Below are 13,230 nucleotides of genomic sequence, written 5' to 3'. Positions count from 1 at the left end.
ATCAACTGGGCTCAACATCAACTCTCAGAAAACCCAAAGGAATCAGAACAGCTGACCACGCCTTCAAATGAGGAAATACCTCCTGGTTGGTTGAACATGTCTAATGCTACCTGGGACCTTCAAATGAGGAAATACCTCCTGGTTGGTTGAACATGTCTAATGCTACCTGGGACAGAAAAGGAGGAAATACCTCCTGGTTGGTTGAACATGTCTAATGCTACCTGGGACCTTCAAATGAGGAAATACCTCCTGGTTGGTTGAACATGTATAATGCTACCTGGGACCTTCAAATGAGGAAATACCTCCTGGTTGGTTGAACATGTCTAATGCTACCTGGGACCTTCAAATGAGGAAATACCTCCTGGTTGGTTGAACATGTCTAATGCTACCTGGGACCTTCAAATGAGGAAATACCTCCTGGTTGGTTGAACATGTCTAATGCTACCTGGGACCTTCAAATGAGGAAATACCTCCTGGTTGGTTGAACATGTCTAATGCTACCTGGGACCTTCAAATGAGGAAATACCTCCTGGTTGGTTGAACATGTCTAATGCTACCTGGGACCTTCAAATGAGGAAATACCTCCTGGGTTGGTTGAACATGTCTAATGCTACCTGGGACCTTCAAATGAGGAAATACCTCCTGGTTGGTTGAACATGTCTAATGCTACCTGGGACCTTCAAATGAGGAAATACCTCCTGGTTGGTTGAACATGTCTAATGCTACCTGGGACCTTCAAATGAGGAAATACCTCCTGGTTGGTTGAACATGTCTAATGCTACCTGGGACCTTCAAATGAGGAAATACCTCCTGGTTGGTTGAACATGTCTAATGCTACCTGGGACCTTCAAATGAGGAAATACCTCCTGGTTGGTTGAACATGTCTAATGCTACCTGGGACAGAAAAGGAGGAAATACCTCCTGGTTGGTTGACATGTCTAATGCTACCTGGGACCTTCAAATGAGGAAATACCTCCTGGTTGGTTGACATGTCTAATGCTACCTGGGACCTTCAAATGAGGAAATACCTCCTGGTTGGTTGAACATGTCTAATGCTACCTGGGACCTTCAAATGAGGAAATACCTCCTGGTTGGTTGAACATGTCTAATGCTACCTGGGACAGAAAAGGAGGAAATACCTCCTGGTTGGTTGAACATGTCTAATGCTACCTGGGACCTTCAAATGAGGAAATACCTCCTGGTTGGTTGAACATGTCTAATGCTACCTGGGACAGAAAAGGAGGAAATACCTCCTGGTTGGTTGAACATGTCTAATGCTACCTGGGACAGAAAAGGAGGAAATACCTCCTGGTTGGTTGAACATGTCTAATGCTACCTGGGACCTTCAAATGAGGAAATACCTCCTGGTTGGTTGAACATGTCTAATGCTACCTGGGACAGAAAAGGAGGAAATACCTCCTGGTTGGTTGAACATGTCTAATGCTACCTGGGACAGAAAATGAGGAAATACCTCCTGGTTGGTTGAACATGTCTAATGCTACCTGGGACCTTCAAATGAGGAAATACCTCCTGGTTGGTTGAACATGTCTAATGCTACCTGGGACCTTCAAATTAGGAAATACCTCCTGGTTGGTTGAACATGTCTAATGCTACCTGGGACCTTCAAATGAGGAAATACCTCCTGGTTGGTTGAACATGTCTAATGCTACCTGGGACCTTCAAATGAGGAAATACCTCCTGGTTGGTTGAACATGTCTAATGCTACCTGGGACAGAAAAGGAGGAAATACCTCCTGGTTGGTTGAACATGTCTAATGCTACCTGGGACAGAAAAGGAGGAAATACCTCCTGGTTGGTTGAACATGTCTAATGCTACCTGGGACCTTCAAATGAGGAAATACCTCCTGGTTGGTTGAACATGTCTAATGCTACCTGGGACCTTCAAATGAGGAAATACCTCCTGGTTGGTTGAACATGTCTAATGCTACCTGGGACAGAAAAGGAGGAAATACCTCCTGGTTGGTTGAACATGTCTAATGCTACCTGGGACAGAAAAGGAGGAAATACCTCCTGGTTGGTTGAACATGTCTAATGCTACCTGGGACAGAAAAGGAGGAAATACCTCCTGGTTGGTTGAACATGTCTAATGCTACCTGGGACCTTCAAATGAGGAAATACCTCCTGGTTGGTTGAACATGTCTAATGGTACCTGGGACCTTCAAATGAGGAAATACCTCCTGGTTGGTTGAACATGTCTAATGCTACCTGGGACAGAAAAGGAGGAAATACCTCCTGGTTGGTTGAACATGTCTAATGCTACCTGGGACCTTCAAATGAGGAAATACCTCCTGGTTGGTTGAACATGTCTAATGGTACCTGGGACAGAAAAGGAGGAAATACCTCCTGGTTGGTTGAACATGTCTAATGCTACCTGGGACCTTCAAATGAGGAAATACCTCCTGGTTGGTTGAACATGTCTAATGCTACCTGGGACAGAAAAGGAGGAAATACCTCCTGGTTGGTTGGACATGTCTAATGCTACCTGGGACAGAAAAGGAGGAAATACCTCCTGGTTGGTTGAACATGTCTAATGCTACCTGGGACAGAAAAGGAGGAAATACCTCCTGGTTGGTTGAACATGTCTAATGCTACCTGGGACAGAAAAGGAGGAAATACCTCCTGGTTGGTTGAACATGTCTAATGCTACCTGGGACCTTCAAATGAGGAAATACCTCCTGGTTGGTTGAACATGTCTAATGGTACCTGGGACCTTCAAATGAGGAAATACCTCCTGGTTGGTTGAACATGTCTAATGCTACCTGGGACAGAAAAGGAGGAAATACCTCCTGGTTGGTTGAACATGTCTAATGCTACCTGGGACCTTCAAATGAGGAAATACCTCCTGGTTGGTTGAACATGTCTAATGGTACCTGGGACAGAAAAGGAGGAAATACCTCCTGGTTGGTTGAACATGTCTAATGCTACCTGGGACCTTCAAATGAGGAAATACCTCCTGGTTGGTTGAACATGTCTAATGCTACCTGGGACCTTCAAATGAGGAAATACCTCCTGGTTGGTTGAACATGTCTAATGGTACCTGGGACCTTCAAATGAGGAAATACCTCCTGGTTGGTTGAACATGTCTAATGCTACCTGGGACAGAAAAGGAGGAAATACCTCCTGGTTGGTTGAACATGTCTAATGCTACCTGGGACCTTCAAATGAGGAAATACCTCCTGGTTGGTTGAACATGTCTAATGGTACCTGGGACAGAAAAGGAGGAAATACCTCCTGGTTGGTTGAACATGTCTAATGCTACCTGGGACAGAAAAGGAGTGCCTCTGGTGGATTTGGTCTGGCAGTGATTGGACTAAAATAAAAATGCCTGCAAAGCATTTTACTCCATAAAAAGACAATTTAAAATATATATATATATATTCCTATCCCAATCTGGTGCAAATGATTCAATAGTGTAATTTTACCAATTGCACTATATGGAAGAGAGGTTTTGGGTCCAACCTGTAATTAAGCATTGGGAGAAAAACCCAATACAAAGTTCTGCAGAATTATCCTAAATATCCAAAAGAAATGACCAAATAATGCATGCAGAGCGGAACTCGGGACCGTTCCCTTTAATTATAAATATTAAGAAAAGGACAAGTAACATTTCGACACCGTTTGAAATGAAGCCCCAAACATCCTTTCAAATCACTGCTGCCCTGGGAGCACACAATATGATAATTACCTCAGCCTAAACAACACCATGGATGGAGAGAGAGAGAGAGGGATGGAGAGAGAGAGGGATGGAGAGAGGGATGGATGGATGGAGAGAGGGATGGATGGAGAGAGAGAGAGGGATGGAGAGAGAGAGGGATGGAGAGAGGGATGGATGGATGGAGAGAGGGATGGAGAGAGGGATGGAGAGAGGGATGGATGGAGAGAGAGAGAGGGATGGAGAGAGAGAGGGATGGAGAGAGAGAGGGATGGATGGAGAGAGAGAGAGGGATGGAGAGAGGGATGGATGGATGGAGAGAGGGATGGATGGATGGAGAGAGGGAGAGAGAGGGGGATGGAGAGAGAGGGATGGAGAGAGAGAGGGATGGAGAGAGGGATGGATGGAGAGGGGAGAGAGGGATGGAGAGAGAGAGGGATTGAGAGAGAGAGGGATGGAGAGAGGGATGGATGGAGAGAGGGATGGATGGAGAGAGAGAGAGAGAGAGGGGATGGAGAGAGAGGGATGGATGGAGAGAGGGATGGATGGATGGAGAGAGAGAGAGGGATGGAGAGAGAGAGGGATGGAGAGAGGGATGGATGGAGAGAGAGGGGGATGGAGAGAGGGATGGATGGAGAGAGGGATGGATGGAGAGAGAGAGAGAGAGGGGGATGGAGAGAGAGGGATGGAGAGAGAGAGGGATGGAGAGAGGGATGGAGAGAGAGAGGGATGGAGAGAGGGATGGATAGAGAGAGGGATGGATGGATGGAGAGAGAGAGAGGGATGGAGAGAGAGAGGGATGGAGAGAGGGATGGATGGAGAGAGGGATGGATGGAGAGAGAGAGGGATGGATGGAGAGAGGGATGGATGGAGAGAGAGAGAGAGGGGGATGGAGAGAGAGGGATGGAGAGAGAGAGGGATGGAGAGAGAGGGATACCTCGGCCTAAACATCAGCACCACAGGTAACTTCCACAAAGCTGTGAACGATCTGAGAGACAAGGCAAGAGGGGCCTTCTACGCCATCAAAAGGAACAACCCAATTAGGATCTGGCTAAAAACACATCAATCAGTTATAAAGCCCTTTATGGTTGTGGGGTCCACTCACCAACCAAGAATTCACAAAAAAACATAACATTGAGACTCTGCATGCAGAATTATGCAAAAACATTTTCTGTGTACAACGTAAAACACCAAATAATGCATGCAGAGCAGAATTAGGCCAAATTCCCGCTAATTAACTAAATCCAGAAGAGAGCAATTAAATTCTACAACCACCTAAAAAATGTTTAAACCTTCCATAACAGAGTCCTCACCTACAGAGAGGTGAACCTTGACCTACAGAGAGGTGAACCTTGACCTACAGAGAGGTGAACCTTGACCTACAGAGAGGTGAACCTTGACCTACAGAGAGGTGAACCTTGACCTACAGAGAGGTGAACCTTGACCTACAGAGAGGTGAACCTTGACCTACAGAGAGGTGAACCTTGACCTACAGAGAGGTGAACCTTGACCTACAGAGAGGTGAACCTTGACCTACAGAGAGGTGAGCCTTGACCTACAGAGAGGTGAACCTTGACCTACAGAGAGGTGAACCTTGACCTACAGAGAGGTGAACCTTGACCTACAGAGAGGTGAACCTTGACCTACAGAGAGGTGAACCTTGACCTACAGAGAGGTGAACCTTGACCTACAGAGAGGTGAGCCTTGAACTGAGACAGAGAGAAAGAGACAGACAGGTTCTTACAGGCAGCGATGTGAGTTGGTTCCTGCTGAGGTTGAGTGTCTCTAGCTGAGTCCATTGGTCGATACAGAGGGAGAGCTCTGAGATCTGATTGGAGGAGAGGTTCAGGCGCTTCAGACTGCTCAGGGTATAGAGGCATTCTGAGACACGACTCAGGTCGTTAAAGGACAGGTCCACGTCTGAGGAGAGACGTCACGGGTTGAAGGAAATTCATTTCCTGAGTTTAGTCTTGGCTTGTGTGTGTTACCTGCCAGGTGTGTGTGTTACCTGCCAGGTGGGGGTGTGTGTGTGTGTGTGTGTGTGTGTGTGTGTGTTACCTGCCAGGTGTGTGTGTGTGTGTGTGTTACCTGCCAGGTGTGTGTGTGTGTGTGTGTGTATGTTACCTGCCAGGTGTGTGTGTGTGTGTGTTACCTGCCAGGTGTGTGTGTGTGTGTGTTACCTGCCAGGTGTGTGTGTGTGTGTGTGTGTTACCTGCCAGGTGTGTGTGTGTGTGTGTTACCTGCCAGGTGTGAGTGTGTGTGTGTGTGTGTGTGTTACCTGCCAGGTGTGTGTGTGTGTGTGTTACCTGCCAGGTGTGTGTGTGTGTGTGTTACCTGCCAGGTGTGAGTGTGTGTGTTACCTGCCAGGTATGTGTGTGTGTGTGTGTGTGTTACCTGCCAGGTGTGTGTGTGTGTGTGTGTTACCTGCCAGGTGTGTGTGTGTGTGTGTGTGTGTGTGTGTGTGTGTGTGTGTGTGTGTGTGTGTGTGTGTGTGTGTGTGTATGTTACCTGCCAGGTGTGTGTGTGTGTGTGTGTGTTACCTGCCAGGTGTGTGTGTGTGTGTGTGTGTTACCTGCCAGGTGTGTGTGTGTGTGTGTTACCTGCCAGGTGTGTGTGTGTGTGTGTGTTACCTGCCAGGTGTGTGTGTGTGTGTGTGTGTGTGTGTTACCTGCCAGGTGTGTGTGTTACCTGCCAGGTGTGTGTGTTCCCTGCCAGGTGTGTGTGTTACCTGCCAGGTGTGTATGTTACCTGCCAGGTGTGTGTGTGTGTGTGTTACCTGCCAGGTGTGTGTGTGTGTGTGTGTTACCTGCCAGGTGTGTGTGTGTGTGTGTTACCTGCCAGGTGTGTGTGTGTGTGTGTGTTACCTGCCAGGTGTGTGTGTGTGTGTGTTACCTGCCAGGTGTGTGTGTGTGTGTGTTACCTGCCAGGTGTGTGTGTGTGTGTGTTACCTGCCAGGTGTGTGTGTGTGTGTGTTACCTGCCAGGTGTGAGTGTGTGTGTTACCTGCCAGGTATGTGTGTGTGTGTGTGTGTGTTACCTGCCAGGTGTGTGTGTGTGTGTGTGTTACCTGCCAGGTGTGTGTGTGTGTGTGTGTGTGTGTGTGTGTGTGTGTGTGTGTGTGTGTGTGTATGTTACCTGCCAGGTGTGTGTGTGTGTGTGTGTGTGTATGTTACCTGCCAGGTGTGAGTGTGTGTGTGTGTGTGTGTGTGTTACCTGCCAGGTGTGTGTGTGTGTGTGTTACCTGCCAGGTGTGTGTGTGTGTGTGTTACCTGCCAGGTGTGAGTGTGTGTGTTACCTGCCAGGTATGTGTGTGTGTGTGTGTGTGTTACCTGCCAGGTGTGTGTGTGTGTGTGTGTTACCTGCCAGGTGTGTGTGTGTGTGTGTGTGTGTGTGTGTGTGTGTGTGTGTGTGTGTGTGTGTGTGTGTGTGTGTGTATGTTACCTGCCAGGTGTGTGTGTGTGTGTGTGTGTTACCTGCCAGGTGTGTGTGTGTGTGTGTGTGTTACCTGCCAGGTGTGTGTGTGTGTGTGTTACCTGCCAGGTGTGTGTGTGTGTGTGTGTTACCTGCCAGGTGTGTGTGTGTGTGTGTGTGTGTGTGTTACCTGCCAGGTGTGTGTGTTACCTGCCAGGTGTGTGTGTTCCCTGCCAGGTGTGTGTGTTACCTGCCAGGTGTGTATGTTACCTGCCAGGTGTGTGTGTGTGTGTGTTACCTGCCAGGTGTGTGTGTGTGTGTGTGTTACCTGCCAGGTGTGTGTGTGTGTGTGTTACCTGCCAGGTGTGTGTGTGTGTGTGTGTTACCTGCCAGGTGTGTGTGTGTGTGTGTTACCTGCCAGGTGTGTGTGTGTGTGTGTTACCTGCCAGGTGTGTGTGTGTGTGTGTTACCTGCCAGGTGTGTGTGTGTGTGTGTTACCTGCCAGGTGTGTGTGTGTGTGTGTGTTACCTGCCAGGTGTGTGTGTGTGTGTGTTACCTGCCAGGTGTGTGTGTGTGTGTGTGTTACCTGCCAGGTGTGTGTGTGTGTGTGTTACCTGCCAGGTGTGTGTGTGTGTGTGTTACCTGCCAGGTGTGTGTGTGTGTGTGTTACCTGCCAGGTGTGTGTGTGTGTGTGTGTGTGTTACCTGCCAGGTGTGTGTGTGTGTGTGTGTTACCTGCCAGGTGTGAGTGTGTGTGTTACCTGCCAGGTGTGTGTGTGTGTGTGTGTGTGTTACCTGCCAGGTGTGTGTGTGTGTGTTACCTGCCAGGTGTGTGTGTGTGTGTGTGTGTGTTACCTGCCAGGTGTGAGTGTGTGTGTGTGTGTGTGTGTGTTACCTGCCAGGTGTGTGTGTGTGTGTGTGTGTTACCTGCCAGGTGTGTGTGTGTGTGTGTGTGTTACCTGCCAGGTGTGTGTGTGTGTGTGTGTGTGTTACCTGCCAGGTGTGTGTGTTTGTGTGTGTGTTCCCTGCCAGGTGTGTGTGTTACCTGCCAGGTGTGTGTGTTCCCTGCCAGGTGTGTGTGTGTGTGTATGTTACCTGCCAGGTGTGTGTGTTTGTGTGTGTGTTACCTGCCAGGTGTGTGTGTTACCTGCCAGGTGTGTGTGTTACCTGCCAGGTGTGTGTGTTACCTGCCAGGTGTGTGTGTTACCTGCCAGGTGAGCCAGTCCCTCCAGACTGGTAGGCATGTTGCTCTGTGTTCTCTGGGAGCTCCTCAGGTGGAGAGTCTGGAGGGCGACCATGGCTGGCAGCTGGCTGCTCACACACAGGACCACATCAGGGGGTTATAATGTGTATTAAGGTGTTATAAAGCTTCATATCATAGCTGGGCGTGCATCAGGGGGTTATAATGTGTATTAAGGTGTTATAAAGCTTCATATCATTAGCTGGGCGTGCATCAGGGGGTTATAATGTGTACTAAGGTGTTATAAAGCTTCATATCATAGCTGGGTGTGCATCAGGGGGTTATAATGTGTATTAAGGTGTTATAAAGCTTCATATCATAGCTGTTCATGCATCAGGGGGTTATAATGTGTACTAAGGTGTTATAAAGCCTGGTACCGTAGCTGGGCGTGCATCAAGGGGTTATAATGTGTATTAAGGTGTTATAAAGCTTCATATCATAGCTGGGCGTGCATCAGGGGGTTATAATGTGTATTAAGGTGTTATAAAGCTTCATATCATTAGCTGGGCGTGCATCAGGGGGTTATAATGTGTACTAAGGTGTTATAAAGCTTCATATCATAGCTGGGTGTGCATCAGGGGGTTATAATGTGTATTAAGGTGTTATAAAGCTTCATATCATAGCTGTTCATGCATCAGGGGGTTATAATGTGTACTAAGGTGTTATAAAGCCTGGTACCGTAGCTGGGCGTGCATCAAGGGGTTATAATGTGTATTAAGGTGTTATAAAGCTTCATATCATAGCTGGGCGTGCATCAGGGGGTTATAATGTGTATTAAGGTGTTATAAAGCTTCATATCATAGCTGGGCGTGCATCAGGGGGTTATAATGTGTATTAAGGTGTTATAAAGCTTCATATCATAGCTGGGCGTGCATCAGGGGGTTATAATGTGTATTAAGGCGTTATAAAGCTTCATATCATAGCTGGGTGTGCATCAGGGGGTTATAATGTGTATTAAGGTGTTATAAAGCTTCATATCATAGCTGGGTGTGCATCAGGGGGTTATAATGTGTATTAAGGCGTTATAAAGCTTCATATAATAGCTGGGCGTGCATCAGGGGGTTATAATGTGTATTAAGGCGTTATAAAGCTTCATATCATAGCTGGGTGTGCATCAGGGGGTTATAATGTGTATTAAGGCGTTATAAAGCTTCATATCATAGCTGGGTGTGCATCAGGGGGTTATAATGTGTATTAAGGTGTTATAAAGCTTCATATCATAGCTGGGTGTGCATCAGGGGGTTATAATGTGTATTAAGGTGTTATAAAGCTTCATATAATAGCTGGGTGTGCATCAGGGGGTTATAATGTGTATTAAGGTGTTATAAAGCTTCATAACATAGCTGGGTGTGCATCAGGGGGTTATAATGTGTATTAAGGTGTTATAAAGCTTCATACCATAGCTGGGTGTGCATCAGGGGGTTATAATGTGTATTAAGGCTTTATAAAGCTTCATATTATGCACGCCCAGCTATATGAACATCTATAAAGATTTGTACAGTAGCTGGTCGTGCATCAGGGGGTTATAATGTGTATTAGGGTGTTATGTGTTATAAAGCCTCGTACCATAGCTAAGTGCAAGTCAAGGGGTTATGTGTTATAAAGATTTGTGACGTAACTGGGCATGCATGCTTCAGGGGGTTATAATGTGTTATAAAGCTTGGTACCGTAGCTGGGCGTGCATCAGGGGGTTATAATGTGTATTAGGGTGTTATGTGTTATAAAGCCTCGTACCATAGCTAAGTGCAAGTCAAGGGGTTATGTGTTATAAAGATTTGTGACGTAACTGGGCATGCATGCTTCAGGGGGTTATAATGTGTTATAAAGCTTGGTACCGTAGCTGGGCGTGCATCAGGGGGTTATAATGTGTATTAGGGTGTTATGTGTTATAAAGCCTCGTACCATAGCTAAGTGCAAGTCAAGGGGTTATGTGTTATAAAGATTTGTGACGTAACTGGGCATGCATGCTTCAGGGGGTTATAATGTGTTATAAAGCTTGGTACCGTAGCTGGGCGTGCATCAGGGGATTGTTGTTCAGGATGAGGGTCTGGAGGTGAACGAGACGTCTCATCTGAGGGGGGAGGCTGTCCAGCTTGTTGTCACTCAGGTCCAGGTACAGCAGGTCAGTCAGGTTGATGAACAACTGGTTGGGAATGGCATCGATGCTGAGAGGAGAGGAGGAGAGGGTCAGTATTAGGTTATAAGGCAGGTTGATGAACAACTGGTTGGGAATGGCATCGATGCTGAGAGGAGAGGAGGAGAGGGTCAGTATTAGGTTATAAGGCAGGTTGATGATCAACTGGTTGGGAATGGCATCGATGCTGAGAGGAGAGGGTCAGTATTAGGTTATAAGGCCAGTCACCTGTTATTAGAGGTTATAAGGCCTGTTAGTCACCTGTTATTAGAGGTTATAAGGCCTGTTAGCCACCTGTTATTAGAGGTTATAAGGCCTGTATGCCACCTGTTATTAGAGGTTATAAGGCCTGTTAGTCACCTGTTATTAGAGGTTATAAGGCCTGTTAGTCACCTGTTATTAGAGGTTATAAGGCCTGTTAGCCACCTGTTATTAGAGGTTATAAGGCCTGTATGCCACCTGTTATTAGAGGTTATAAGGCCTGTTAGTCACCTGTTATTAGAGGTTATAAGGCCTGTTAGTCACCTGTTATTAGAGGTTATAAGGCCTGTTAGCCACCTGTTATTAGAGGTTATAAGGCCTGTATGCCACCTGTTATTAGAGGTTATAAGGCCTGTATGCCACCTGTTATTAGAGGTTATAAGGCCTGTATGCCACCTGTTATTAGAGGTTATAAGGCCTGTTAGTCACCTGTTATTAGAGGTTATAAGGCCTGTTAGTCACCTGTTATTAGAGGTTATAAGGCCTGTTAGTCACCTGTTATTAGAGGTTATAAGGCCTGTTAGCCACCTGTTATTAGAGGTTATAAGGCCTGTATGCCACCTGTTATTAGAGGTTATAAGGCCTGTTAGTCACCTGTTATTAGAGGTTATAAGGCCTGTTAGTCACCTGTTATTAGAGGTTATAAGGCCTGTTAGCCACCTGTTATTAGAGGTTATAAGGCCTGTTAGCCACCTGTTATTAGAGGTTATAAGGCCTGTATGCCACCTGTTATTAGAGGTTATAAGGCCTGTATGCCACCTGTTATTAGAGGTTATAAGGCCTGTATGCCACCTGTTATTAGAGGTTATAAGGCCTGTTAGTCACCTGTTATTAGAGGTTATAAGGCCTGTATGCCACCTGTTATTAGAGGTTATAAGGCCTGTTAGTCACCTGTTATTAGAGGTTATAAGGCCTGTTAGTCACCTGTTATTAGAGGTTATAAGGCTTGTATGCCACCTGTTATTAGAGGTTATAAGGCCTGTATGCCACCTGTTATTAGAGGTTATAAGGCCTGTATGCCACCTGTTAGAGGTTATAAGGCCTGTTAGTCACCTGTTATTAGAGGTTATAAGGCCTGTATGCCACCTGTTATTAGAGGTTATAAGGCCTGTTAGTCACCTGTTATTAGAGGTTATAAGGCCTGTATGCCACCTGTTATTAGAGGTTATAAGGCCTGTTAGTCACCTGTTATTAGAGGTTATAAGGCCTGTTCGTCACCTGTTATTAGAGGTTATAAGGCCTGTATGCCACCTGTTATTAGAGGTTATAAGGCCTGTTAGTCACCTGTTATTAGAGGTTAGTTCGTCACCTGTTATTAGAGGTTATAAGGCCTGTTCGTCACCTGTTATTAGAGGTTATAAGGCCTGTTCGTCACCTGTTATTAGAGGTTATAAGGCCTGTTAGTCACCTGTTAGAGGTTATAAGGCCTGTTAGTCACCTGTTATTAGAGGTTATAAGGCCTGTATGCCACCTGCTATTAGAGGTTATAAGGCCTGTATGCCACCTGTTATTAGAGGTTATAAGGCCTGTTAGTCACCTGTTATTAGAGGTTATAAGGCCTGTATGCCACCTGTTATTAGAGATTATAAGGCCTGTATGCCACCTGTTATTAGAGGTTATAAGGCCTGTTAGTCACCTGTTATAACAGATTATAAGATATTCTACCTGTTGTGGCTGAGGTTGAGCACCAGCATGTTCTTGGAGTTCTCCAGGTCTCGGGGGATCTCAGTCAGCTGGTTGAAGCTCAGGTCCTGGAGAACATAGAATAACACAGAACATCAGTAGAACAGCAGAATACCATAGAACATCAGTAGAACAGTAGAATACCATAGAACATCAGTAGAACACCATATAACATCAGTAGAACACCATAGAACATCAGTAGAACAGTAGAATACCATAGAACATCAGTAGAACAGTAGAATACCATAGAACATCAGCAGAATACCATAGAACAGCAGTAGAACAGCAGAATACCATAGAACAGCAGTAGAATACCATAGGACATCAGTAGAACAGTAGAATACCATAGAACATCAGTAGAACAGCAGAATACCATAGAACATCAGTAGAACAGCACAATACCATAGAACATCAGTAGAACAGTAGAATACCATAGAACATCAGTAGAATAACATCAACCTCCCTCTTGGAGGAGGGAGAGAGGAGAGGGTGAGTGGAGGTTGGGGGAGAGAGGAGAGGGTGAGTGGAGGTCGGGGGAGAGAGGAGAGGGTGAGTGGAGGTCGGGGGAGATAGGAGAGGGTGAGTGGAGGTCGGGGGAGAGAGGAGAGGGTGAGTGGAGGTCGGGGGAGAGAGGAGAGGGTGAGTGGAGGTCGGGGGAGAGAGGAGAGGGTGAGTGGAGGTCGGGGGAGAGAGGAGAGGGTGAGTGGAGGTCGGGGGAGAGAGGAGAGGGTGAGTGGAGGTCGGGGGGAGAGAGGAGAGGGTGAGTGGAGGTCGGGGGAGAGAGGAGAGGGTGAGCGGAGGTCGGGGGGAGAGAGGAGAGGGTGAGTGGAG

General features: G+C 46.7%; 1 pseudogene across 1 annotated transcript in view; it reads right to left on the bottom strand.

The window, feature by feature from the left end:
• Positions 1-3,047: 3,047 nt before the first annotated feature.
• The window catches only part of LOC311119694 (protein flightless-1 homolog), a 24,067-nt pseudogene continuing 13,884 nt past the window's right edge, over positions 3,048-13,230 (bottom strand). Inside the window, exons 5-9 of the transcript XR_014615826.1 lie at positions 12,382-12,467; positions 10,325-10,486; positions 8,289-8,392; positions 5,417-5,592; positions 3,048-3,113 (exon numbers count right to left, since the gene is read on the bottom strand). The product of XR_014615826.1 is annotated as a protein flightless-1 homolog (transcript). The remainder of the gene's footprint in view (positions 3,114-5,416; positions 5,593-8,288; positions 8,393-10,324; positions 10,487-12,381; positions 12,468-13,230) is intronic.

This window comes from Coregonus lavaretus (assembly GCF_964263955.1).
Source record: "Coregonus lavaretus genome assembly, contig: HAP1_SCAFFOLD_889, whole genome shotgun sequence".
Taxonomy (NCBI): Eukaryota; Metazoa; Chordata; class Actinopteri; order Salmoniformes; family Salmonidae; genus Coregonus; species Coregonus lavaretus.
This window is presented reverse-complemented; position numbering and strand designations above follow the sequence as displayed.